The following is a 12,955-nucleotide window of genomic DNA, read 5'->3' on the forward strand; positions in this document are numbered from 1 at the left end:
TGGCTTAACTGTGCGAGTAATAACTTATTTGTGTTTGTTAATTAGGGGTCGACACTTAATTGGCTTGCATGAATATGTTGCTAGAATATAAGGTTGTTTCACATAATCGTCACACACTTATATTCATATGTAGTGAAGGTCGCTAGTCACGATCGCGTTAAGTCCAATTCCTAGCATGAGTGACATGATGTCATAGTTGCAAGTGCTTTGTCAATGCTTATAGTTTTCATTGAACGTAATTGTGGAGCCAAAAATATTCACTAGGCGACACGTGGACTTTTGGACAAAAGAGGACAAAAATACCCTCAAGGCATACCGGTTTTCCTACACGCGAGCAGTAGAGAATCATTTTTTCAACCAAGTCAAAAGTGCCCAAAATAGGTATCAACTTAAAACCTAATTTATTCATATATTTCCCATTTCATTATTTAGCTAATCAATTAGCTAAATAATATACTTATTCCTTTCATATTTCATAAAATCATAATAATTGACTAATTAAGGGATTAATTACCTAATCAATCCCTTAATTGTCAATTTGAAACATCCACTCAAACCTAAAAACACAAGAGGGCCGGCTATCCCATTGAAAAACCTAATCCATTACCTTTTTTCTACCTTTTCCCACCATTTCTTCCTTTTTATTAGCCAATTATACAAAAAACCACCAAAACATTCATTTTATGTTTAATAGCCAAATAAATTGGCTAATTAAACCTAAAAACCCTAGCCACCTCCTATCCCTATAAATATACTCTCATTCTCACCAAAAAGCTAATTCCAACACTTTGGCAAAAATCCCAAAATTCTCTAAACACTCTTTCTCTCTAAATTCTAACTTTGGCATCGGAGGTTCTTCGGCCAAAGCCCCCCCCATTCATCGTGGGCGCGTGAGGCTCTTGGCCTTAACCTAAGGTGTTAATTGTTTTGTAGGTGCAAAATTGTCCAAGATCAAGGAGGAAGAAATTTGCATCCACAGTAATGATCTTTGATTGTATCTTTATTATTATGATCTTTCATTGAACGTAATCATCCATTTAAACTCCCAAATTGTTTTACAATCTGTTTTAATTACAAAGTTTGTGTTTTGTTTCAATTTCGTCAAAACCAATCTCCCCTTTATTTTGAAGTCTTAGATTAGTTAGAAAGTGTTTTGGTTTGTGTTTTTAAGTGTTTTGATTCAAGTTAAAACTCAAATTCCTTCAGATTTGTGTTAGAGTTCAAACTGCCCAGAAAGTGTTTTTAAGGCAGTTTTGAGTCTTTTAGTTGCTATTTTGAGTCTTTGGTTTGTTTTAGTGTTTTAAATTTTAGTTTTGCATTCTTTGAGTCTAGTTTAGTGTTTTAAACTTCGTTTTTTTACGTTTTTAAGTCAGTTTTCAAGTGTTTAGCAATCCCTCCTAATCCTCGGTTTAGAACGATCCCTACTTACATACTTTGCTACAATTGATAAAAAGAGGGTTTAATTTGTGTGTTTAGTTATTTTACGCATCAGGGGGGTGTGGCAAAAGAGAGAAAGATGGCTGAAAATGTGTTTGTGATGTAGTGTATGAATGTGTAGATGGGTTTGGCTAAAAGAATGGATGGAGAATGGGTGGTGTGGCTGATTGTATTTTTTTTTATGTCCTCCTATGTTCTTCCCTTCACTCCCTATTTATAGAAGCTCCAAAGCAAAGAATCACTCAAGTGGCTTCAATAAACAATACAAACAAAGACCAAAATGATGCAAAAATAGCTAGTTTACATGCTCTTTTATCATTGTGTCTTGCCTTTAACAAAAGGCAATCATTCCTCTCTTGCTAATTCAAATCCTTTGTAGCTATCCATGTGCCTTCATTCTTCAATTTCTGATGCATTTGCCTTGTATTCCATCCCTTTTCCACATGTACTAGCTGTTAGACAACTTTCACACACATGTTTTGCATCATTTCATCTTGCAAACATCAACTTTCGGCCACTTTACACCTCTACACACATGCTATGCATCATTTCAGCTTGCAATTATGTTTGTAGTTGCTGAAAATGTGAATACAACTTGTAAAGCAATCCAACAAATGGCATCTTTCACTTCTTTTCCTTTCAAATTGTTCCTTAAGTGTATGTATCTGCACACTTCCATACCAACTTCTTTATTCAGATTTTTGCATGTGTTGAAACCCTTTTTAAAACACCAAAAACGTCCATCCCACTTGCTCCATATGCATGCAATCCATTTTGGCCCAAAATTGCTCCAAATTGCACCAAAATGCACTTTCTTTCTAACTTTGTTATTAGGACCTACAAACACACGAAAATAGCTTAAAACACTCTTATAAGCAATAACTAAGTAAGTAAATGCAAGAAAACATGTTAACTAAGTCGCATAAATATGCTCATATCAAGAGACCACCCAAATTTCAAGTGGAGGGAGCCGCAACCACCCCAAACCACAAGGAGGCTTTAGGCAACAACCCCCGGGCTTCTACACCAAGCCATACGCACCTACACAAGCTCATCCACAATCTGCTCCAAACACTTCAGGTAACACTTTGGATAATGACACACTTCTTAAGTTACTAACCAATTTGTCTCAAGGGCAAGAAAATCAAACCAAAGCAATGCAAAGCCAAGACAAGAAGGTGGATCAACTAGAGAAACAAATTGGGCAGATTGCTGAATTTGTAGGGTAGTTTCGAGACCAAGGAAGACTCCCTAGTTCCACCATTGCAAATCCAAAAGGAGGGTTTGAATCAGCCAAAGCAATCACCCTAAGAAATGGCAAGGAGGTTGGGGTAGGTTCTTCATCAAAAACAGGTCACAAAGAGGATGAAATGTTGCAAATGGAAGAGGAGGAATCAAGTCAACCCACAGCAAGGATAGAAGCATCCTTGCCGCAAGTTCCAATATCCCTAACACCACCCAATCTGTCCAACAAAGGTAAGAATGTGTCCAATTCGGGTTCTACTAATGTTATTCCTTCGAATATACCTTGTCCTCGTAGGTTCATGCAAACAAAGAAAGAGGAAGCTGAAAAGGATATTCTAATACATTTAGGAAAGTTCAAGTCAACATTCCACTCCTTGATGCAATCAAGCAAGTGCCAAAGTATGCCAAGTTTTTAAAAGAACTTTGCACAACTAGGAAGAGAATTTCGAGCAAGGAAGTGGTGAAGGTAAGTGAAAATGTCTCAGCCATCTTACAACGTAAGTTGCCTCCTAAATGCAAGGATCCGGGTAGTTTTACAATTCCTTGTGTCATTGGTAATACCCATTTTAAATCTGCCATGTTAGACTTAGGAGCATCTATAAATGTTATGCCATATTCAATTTATGTATCTATGAACTTAGGTGAGTTGAAACATGATGGTGTAATCATACAATTGGCTGATAGATCTAATGCTTATCCAAAGGGAGTTTTGGAAGATGTTTTAGTGCAGGTTGATCATTTAATCTTTCCGGCGGATTTCTATGTCATCGAAATGGATGAATCAGACCATGCCCCTTCGTTGCCCATCCTCCTTGGAAGGCCATTCATGAAAAATGCGCGTACTAAGATTGATGTGTTTAATGGAACTTTTTCCATGGAATTTGATGGGTAAGTTGTTAATTTCAATCTTTCTGATTCTATTAAGTATCCTAGTGAGGATCATTCATGTTTCTCTATTGATATAATTGACTCTTTGGCGCAGGGATATCTTGAAGATTTGAATAACGATGCACTTGAAAACGTCATTACAAGAGGCATGGAACTCAAAACCAAGGGGGCAGAACCTATGCTAACCCACGGCATACATGAACCACTCCATGCCGTGCCTCCTAGTCAGGAATTCATTGAGTTGGTTGCTGCCCTTGAGTCATTACCTAACTTCGATTCAATTCCCATTTCGACTAACAAGTTGCTTCCATCCATAATTCAGGCACCCATCCTTAATCTCAAGCCCTTACCAAGCCATTTGAAGTACATTTTCTTGGGGGAAAACGAGACCTTACCCGCCATTATTTCCTCATCCCTCACGACACAAGAAGAAGAGAAACTAGTGCGTGTTTTGAAGGAGTTCAAATCTGTCCTAGGTTGGACCTTAGCCGATATCAAAGGTATAAGCCCTACAACGTGTATGCATCACATATTTCTTGAGGAGGGGGCCAAACCAACTAGAGAGGCTCAACACCGTCTCAACCCTCCGATGATGGAAGTTGTGAAAGAGGAGATAATCAAGCTCCTTGATTGTGGAGTGATTTATCCCATCTCCGATAGCCGTTGGGTTTCACCTATTGATAGGAGCATATTTATGCGACTTAGTTAACATGTTTTCTTGCATTTACTTACTTAGTTATTGCTTATAAGAGTGTTTTAAGCTATTTTCGTGTGTTTGTAGGTCCTAATAACAAAGTTGGAAAGAAAGTGCATTTTGGTGCAATTTGGAGCAATTTTGGGCCAAAATGGATTGCATGCATATGGAGCAAGTGGGATGGACGTTTTTGGTGTTTTAAAAAGGGATTCAACACATGCAAAAATCTGAATAATGAAGTTGAAGTGTGGAAGTGTGCAGATACATACACTTAAGGAACAATTTGAAAGGAAAAGAAGTGAAAGATGCCATTTGTTGGATTGCTTTACAAGATGTATTCACATTTTCAGCAACTACAAACATAATTGCAAGCTGAAATGATGCATAGCATGTGTGTAGAGGTGTAAAGTGGCCGAAAGTTGATGTTTGCAAGATGAAATGATGCAAAACATGTGTATGAAAGTTGTCTAACAGCTAGTACATGTGGAAAAGGGATGGAATACAAGGCAAATGCATCAGAAATTGAAGAATAAAGGCACATGGACAGCTACAAAGGAGTTGAATTAGCAAAAGAGGAATGATTGCCTTTTGTTAAAGGCAAGACACATGTGGAAAAGGGATGTAAACTAGCTGTTTTTGCATCATTTTGGTCTTTGTTTGTATTGTTTATTGAAGCCACTTGAGTGATTCTTTGCTTTGGAGCTTTTATAAATAGGGAGTGAAGGGAAAAACACTAGAGAACACACTACATCAAAAACACATTCAGCCACACCACCCATTCTCCATCCATTCTTTTAGCCAAACCCATCTACACATGATAGGAGCATATTTATGCGCCTTAGTTTAGCTTGTTCTTGTGCATTTATAGTGTTTTTCCTTAGTAAAGTAGTCTTTTAAGCTAGTTTTATGTGTTTTCAGGTTCTAAGGGAAAAGTATGCAAAAGGATGCATTTTGGAGCCTTTTGGAGCAAATTAGAGCTTGGAATGGACATCATATATTTGGAGCCAAGGGTTTGGACGAAATTGAAGATTTGAAGATGATGTTTCCTACTTGAACAAGGTTTCCTAGTTGAAGTAGGAAAGTCCCTAATTGAAGATGGAATCCTAGTTGAATTAGGATTCCTAGTTGAAATAGGTTTCCTAGTGAAATTGGGATTCCTAGAAGATGAAGTTCCCTACTCAAACAAGGTTTCCTACTTGAAGTAGGAAAGTTAAATCCAAATGGCATCAAGTTTCAGCAACAAAGAAGTTTTCCAAGTCCAAGAAGGAAAGGTTTTCCAAGATGAATAAGGAGAAGAATTCCAAGTCAAGGGAGGATTGAGACATGTTTTCCTAAAGCTAGAAGGGCTCCTAAGTGTTGTAGGACACAAATGAGAAGTTTCTAGAGTGTTCCCCTCCTTGCCGTGAGTTTCCTACATTTCCTATCAGTTTTGGGGCTTTCTAGAAGCCCTATCCCTAATCCCTACATTGGTGCCGCACCCTAGCTTCTAGATGCCCTAGTTCCTTGCCTTGCAAGGCATTCTAGAAGCCTTATCCTTCCTCTCCCTATCCAGCCACACCTAGGAGGTCTTTTCCCCTTTTAATTTTGATTTTTAAGCCTCATTCCTTGTGGATTTGGGTTATTCAAGTCCATATCTGATTTACCTAGGGTTTTAAGTGCCTATAAATACTCATAAACCCCCTTGGCCGAACTCACCACAATTCACAATTCACTCCAGAAATTCGTCCAACCCTCTCCACACTCTTGCCGTAGCTACCAAACACCATTCCCCCTAGTTCTAAGTTCTTGCCGCACCATTCCCATCCCCTAAACACTACTACATTCCTCCATAACCATGCATCCATACACCTAAGGCCCTAAACCTGTCCCTAGACCCTTTGCCGCACCAAGGAGGAGGAGAAGGAAGCTTGGAAGTTCATGCAATTCAAGTTCGTGTCGCTGGAATTTCTAGGTGTTTCTTTTCCTTTGATTTCAATGTTTAAATTCAATTATCTTTGTTTTGTGCGTATGAGGAACTAAACCCCCCCTTGGCTAGGGGGGGATTCGAAATACATGTTTATGCTTGCGATATGATTTGATTACTTCTAATTGCGTTTCATAAGTTGTGAATTCAATTTACTTATCTATGTCAATTACATTGATTTGTGTGTGTTGGTTGAGAGTGCACGCTTAATTCTCATGCATAAATTGAATGCTAGGATATAAGGAAATTTCACCTAATCGTTATGGACTTATATTCGCAAGTAGTAAAGGTTGATGATCTCAATCGCGTTAAGTAAATTCTTGGCATAAGTTTCATGCAATCATAGTAACAAGTGCTTCGTCAATGCTTATGGTTTTCATAGAACTTAATGATTCTTGCATGTATCTCTATTATGCAATCATCCAATTCAATAACGTTAGGAAAATCTGAAGGTTAATTTAAGCGGACCTAATTAACTTGGGGCGTTGAGAATTCATGGGTTATTGAAAAGCAATTGGAAATCGTTTTGAATGCAAGTATAACATGTGTGGAGATGAACCCCTTAGCTAGCCTTCCATTCATCCATTTAAACCAAATTCGTTTTAAAATCTGTTCGTTTACAAGTTTTGTTTTGTTTTCAAATTCGTCCAAAATCAATCCCCCTTTTCTTTGTTAAGTCATATTAGTTAGAAGTCAAGTTAGTTTGTGTTTTTAAGTGTTTTGAGTCAAGTTAAAACCAATTTTCGTCCAAGTTTGTGTCTAGTGTTCAAAACTGCCCAGATTGTGGTTTTAAGGCAGTTTTGAGTGTTTCTGGGCTGTTTTGAGTCTTTTGGTTTGTTTTGGTGTTTTAAAGTTTAGTTTTGCATTCTTTGAGTCTAGTTTAGTGTTTTAAACTTGTTTTTACGTATTTGAGTCAGTTTTCAAGTGATTTTGCAATCCCTCCTAATCCCCGGCCTAGAACGATCCCTACTTACATACTTACTACAATTGATAAAAAGAGGGTTAATTTGAGTGCTAGTTAATTTTCACATCAACACATTCATACACTACGTCACAAACACATTTTCAGCCATCTTTCTCTCTTTTGCCACACCCCCAATCCATCCTAAACACCGCCATACCATCTCCCATCCATTCCTCCATACAAATACCATCCAAACCTGTCCCCAAAACCTTGTGCCGCAGCAAAGAGGAAGGAGGAGAAGCCTTGGACGTACATGCCATTCAAGTTAGGATCGTTGGAGCGTTTAGGGGTTTTCTTTCTTTTGATTTCAATGTTTAAATTCTATACTCTTTGTTTTGTACGTATGAGGAACTAAACCCCCCCCCCCTTGGCTAGGGGGGATTCGAAACCATGTTTATGCTTGCTATATAATTTGATTACTTTCAATTGCGTTTCATAAGTTGTGAATTCAATTTACTTATCTGCATGAATTAAAACTGATTTGTGTGTGTTGGTTGAGAGTGCACGCTTAATTTTCATGCATAAGTTTGATGCTAGGATATAAGGGAATTTCACCTAATCGTTATGAACTTATATTCAAAAGTAGTAAAGGTTGTTGATCACAATCGATTTAAGTAAATTCTTGGCATAAGTATCATGCAATTCATAGTAACGAGTGCCTCGCCAATGCTTATGATTTTCATAGAACTTAATGATCTTTGCTTGTATCTTTGTTATGCAATTCATGCAGGGAACTTGTGAGGAATGCTTTGGGTTGTCATATGCAATTCATCCAATTTGATAACTTTAGGAAAATCTGAGGGTTAATTAGTGCAATTCACGGTTAATTTGGGGCGTTGGGAATTCATGGTTTATTGAGAAGCAATTGGAAATCGTTTTGTATGCAAGTGTGACATGTGTGGAGAAGAACCCCTTAGCTAGCTTTCCATCCATTCACTTTTATCAAATTCGTTTTAGAATCTGTTCAATTTACAAAGTTTGTTCTTGTTTTCAATTTTCGTCAAAACTCAATCCCCATTTATTTTGAAGTGTTAGATTAGTTAGAAATCAATTTAGTTTGTGTTTTTAAGTGTCTTGAGTCAAGTCATAACCCAATTTCGTCCAATTTAGTGTTAGGTGTTCAAAACTGCCGAGAAAGTGTTTTTAAGGCAGTTTTGAGTGTTTATTTGCTGTTTTGAGTCTTTTGGTTTGTTTTGGTGTTTTATAGTTTACTTTTGCATTCTTTGAGTCTAGTTTAGTGTTTTAAACTTTGTTTTTACGTTTTGAGTCAGTTTCAAGTGATTTGGCAATCCCTCCTAATCCCCGGCCTAGAACGATCCCTACTTACATACTTTGCTACAATTGATAAAAAGAGGGTTTAATTTGTGTGCTTATATATTTCGCATCACCTATCCAATGTGTACCCAAGAAATCTGGAGTGACGGTTGTAGAAAATGCGGAGAATGAGCTTGTGCTCACCCGAATTCAAACCGGTTGGCGAGTGTGCATTGATTATAGGAAGCTCAACGCCACCACAAGGAAGGATCACTTCCCATTGCCGTTTCTAGATCAAATGCTTGAGAGGTTAGCGGGTCATTCCTTCTATTATTTTCGTGATGGTTATTCTGGTTATAATCAAATTGTCATTGCCTTGGATGATCAAGAAAAGACCACTTTTACTTGTCCCTTTGGAACGTTTGCATATCGAGGCATGCCATTCGGTTTGTACAATGCTCCTGCCACGTTTCAAAGGTGTATGGTTAGCATATTTTCTGACTATGTTGAAAGGATTATTGAGATATTTATGGATGATTTTAGTGTGTTTGGTAATTCATTTGATAATTGCTTGGATAATCTCACTTTAATCTTGAAACGTTGTGTTGAAACAAACCTTGTGTTAAATTGGGAGAAATGCCATTTTATGGTTAAACAAGGTATTGTTTTGGGTCATATAATCTCTGAAAAAGGAATTGAGGTTGATAAGTCTAAAATAGATCTTGTACGCTACTTACCCTCTCCTACTTCGGTGAGAGAGGTTAGTTCTTTTCTTGGTCATGTAGGATTCTATCGACGATTTATCAAGGACTTTTCCAAGATTGCACAGCCCTTATGCTGTCTCCTACAAAAGGAAGTGTCTTTTGAGTTCAACGAGGCGTGTGAGCAAGCATTCAACCATCTCAAGGACTTACTTACCACGGTACCAATCATCACTCCACCAGATTGGTCCATTCCCTTTGAGCTAATGTGTGATGCATCGGATTATGCACTTGGAGCTGTTTTGGGTCAAAGGAAAAACAAGCTGCCACATGTTATTTATTATGCTTCTCGTACCTTAAATGATGCACAATTAAATTATTCTACAACTGAGAAAGAGCTCTTGGCAGTTGTCTTTGCATTAGATAAGTTTAGATCATATTTAATTGGCACTAAAGTCATTGTTTTCATTGACCATGCAGCCTTGAAGTACTTGTTCACAAAGAAAGAAGCTAAACCTAGACTCATTCGTTGGATGCTTCTACTTCAAGAGTTTGATATCAAAATTAAGGACAAAAAAGGGAGTGACAATGTAGTTGCCGACCATCTAAGCAGGTTGGTGCGTGAAGAGGAGGCTCTTCCCATATCTGAAACGTTTCCAGATGAACAACTCTTGTCCATTAAGGTAAGTGAGCCTTGGTACGCAGATTTGGTGAATTATTTGGTGACTAAACAAGTTCCTAGCACCCTAAACAAATTCCAACGTGATAAACTTAAGAAGGATGCTAGATTTTATGTTTGGGATGACCCATACTTGTGGAAATATTGCATCAGATTATAAGAACATGTGTGCATGAATCAGATTTTCACTCAATTTTAAGTTTTTGTCACACATATGCATGTGGGGGTCATTTTGGCACCTAAAGGACAGCTTTTAAGGTTCTTCAATGTGGTTTTCATTGGCCTACTTTGTTTAAAGATGCTAGAACCTTTTGTTTAACCTGTGAACGCTGCCAAAAGACAGGTAATATAGGCCAAAGAGATCAAATGCCGCAGGTACCCATCTTTGTTGTTTGGGGTATTGATTTTATGGGTCCTTTTCCTTCATCTTTTGGTTTCCATTACATATTACTTGCAGTTGATTATGTTTCAAAGTGGGTGGAAGCGAAAGCCACTCGAACTAACGATTCTAAAGTTGTGGCAGATTTTGTGAAAACTAATATCTTTTCTAGATTTGGGATGCCTAGGGTGCTAATAAGTGATGGGGGGTCTCATTTTTGCAATCGTACCATTGAGGCATTACTCAAGAAGTATCGTGTGACACATAAGGTTTCCACACCTTATCACCCCAAACCAATGGCCAAGCCAAGGTGTCTAATAGAGAGATCAAACAGATTTTGGAGAAGACCGTTGGGCCAAATAGAAAAGATTGGAGCTTACGGTTGGATGATGCACTATGGGCGTATTGAACGGCTTACAAAACCCCCATTGGTATGTCTCCTTTTCGGCTTGTGTATGGCAAACCATGCCATCTCCCTGTGGAATTAGAACATAGAGCTCATTGGGCTATCAAGACCTTCAATTTGAATGTGGACCAAGCTGGAATTTATAGAAAGCTTCAATTGAGTGAACTTGATGAGATAAGGCATGAAGCTTATGAGAATGCTAGAATTTACAAAGAGAAGACCACGGCATTCCATGATAAGATGCTTCGAGGCAAGACTTTCACACTAGGGCAGAAAGTGTTGTTGTTCAACTCCCATCTTCGTCTATTCACTGGTAAGTTACGTTCCAAGTGGGTTGGTCCGTTTGTTATTACTAATCTTTTTGTGCATGGTGCAGTCCAAATTAAGAGCTTGAGAACTGGGCAAGAATTCAAGGTGAATGGACATTGATGCGTAAAATAACTAAACACACAAATTAAACCCTCTTGTTGACAATTGTAGTATGGATAAGTAGGGATCGTTCTTAAACCGCGGATTAGGAGGGATTGCTAAACACTCTAAACTGACTCAAATATGTAAAACAAAGTTTAAAAACACTAAACTAGACTCAACGAATGCAAAACTAAACTCTAAAACACTAAAACAAACCAAAAGACTCAAAACAGCACAAAAACACTCAAAACTGCCTTAAAAACACTTTCTGGGCAGTTTTGAACTCCAACACCAACTTGGACGAAATTTGGTTTTCTAATGGCTCAAAACACTTAAAAACATAATCTAAGACAAATTCTAACTAATACGACTCCAAGAAATAAGGTGGGGTTGATTTTGGACGAAAATAAGTAAATTTAGACAAGAACAATGTAAACAGATTCTTGGACAAAATTAGGTGAATTGATGAGATATGGGGTAACTAGAGGGTTCTTCTCCACACATGATACACTTGCATTCAAATTTGATTTCCAATTGCTTCTTTCAATAAACCATGAATCTCAACGCCCTAGGTTAACTGTGATAGCACTTTTTTAACCTTCAAGTCTTCCTTAAGTTATTGAATTGGATGGGAATGCACATGCAACAACTCAAAACATTCTCTAAAAGTCCCTTGCGTGAAACGCACAATAAAGATATAATCAAAGATCATTAAGCTTCATGAAAACTATAAGCATTGACGAGGCAATTGTTACTATGAAAAGCATGAAACGTTTGCCAAGAATTCACTTAACACGATCGTTTATAAGCGACCTCCACTACTTGCAAATATAAGGTTGTAACTATTAGGTGAAACTTCCTTATATTTTAGCTTCAAATTCCTGCATGAAAACTAAGTTGACCACCTTAATCAACACACAAAAATAAGTCATCAATCAAACGGTTAAGCAAATTGCATTCACAATTCATGAAATAACAATTAGAAGTAATCAATTCATCTTGCAAGCATAATCATGGTATTGAATAGGCCCCTAGCCAAAAAGGCTTAGTTCCTCATGTTCACAAAACAAAGGAAAACAGATTTATACATTGTAAATATAAGAAAGAAAACAGATTCATCCAATTCAATAACGTTAGGAAAATCTGAAGGTTAATTTAAGCGGACCTAATTAACTTGGGGCATTGAGAATTCATGGTTTATTGAAAAGCAATTGGAAATCGTTTTGTATGCAAGTATAACATGTGTGGAGATGAACCCCTTAGCTAGCCTTCCATTCACCCATTTAAATCAAATTCGTTTTTACAATCTGTTCAAATTTACAAAGTTTGTTTTGTTTTTAAATTCGTCCAAAACCAATCCCCCTTTGTTTTAAAGTGTCAAATTAGTTAGTAAGTGTTTTACTTTGTGTTTTTAAGTGTTTTGATTCAAGTTAAAACCCAAATTCGTCCAATTTGGTGCTTAGTGTCCAAAACTGCCCAGATTGTGTTTTTAAGGCAGTTTTGAGTCTTTTGGTTTGTTTTGGTGTTTTAAAGTTTAGTTTTTGATGCGTAAATAGATAAGCACACAAATTAAACCCTCTTTTGTCAAATTGTAGTAAAGATGTAAGTAGGGATCGTTCTAAACCGGGGATTAGGAGGGATTGCTAAACTCTTGAAAACTAACTCAATAATGTAAAAACAAAGTTTAAAACACTAAACTAGACTCAAAGAATGTAAAATTAAAAGGTAAAACACTTAAACAAACATAAAACTCAAAACAGCAACCTAATGACTCAAAACTGCCTAAAAACCACTTTCTGGGCAGTTTTGAGAACCTAACAAGAACTTGGACGAATTTGGATGAAAACTTGGATCAAAACACTTAGAAACACAAATCAAAACACTTTCTAACTAATCTAAGACTTCAAATAAAGGGGGATTTGTTTTGGACGAAA

This window comes from Malus sylvestris, chromosome 12 (assembly GCF_916048215.2).
Source record: "Malus sylvestris chromosome 12, drMalSylv7.2, whole genome shotgun sequence".
In the NCBI taxonomy this organism is placed as follows: Eukaryota; Viridiplantae; Streptophyta; class Magnoliopsida; order Rosales; family Rosaceae; genus Malus; species Malus sylvestris.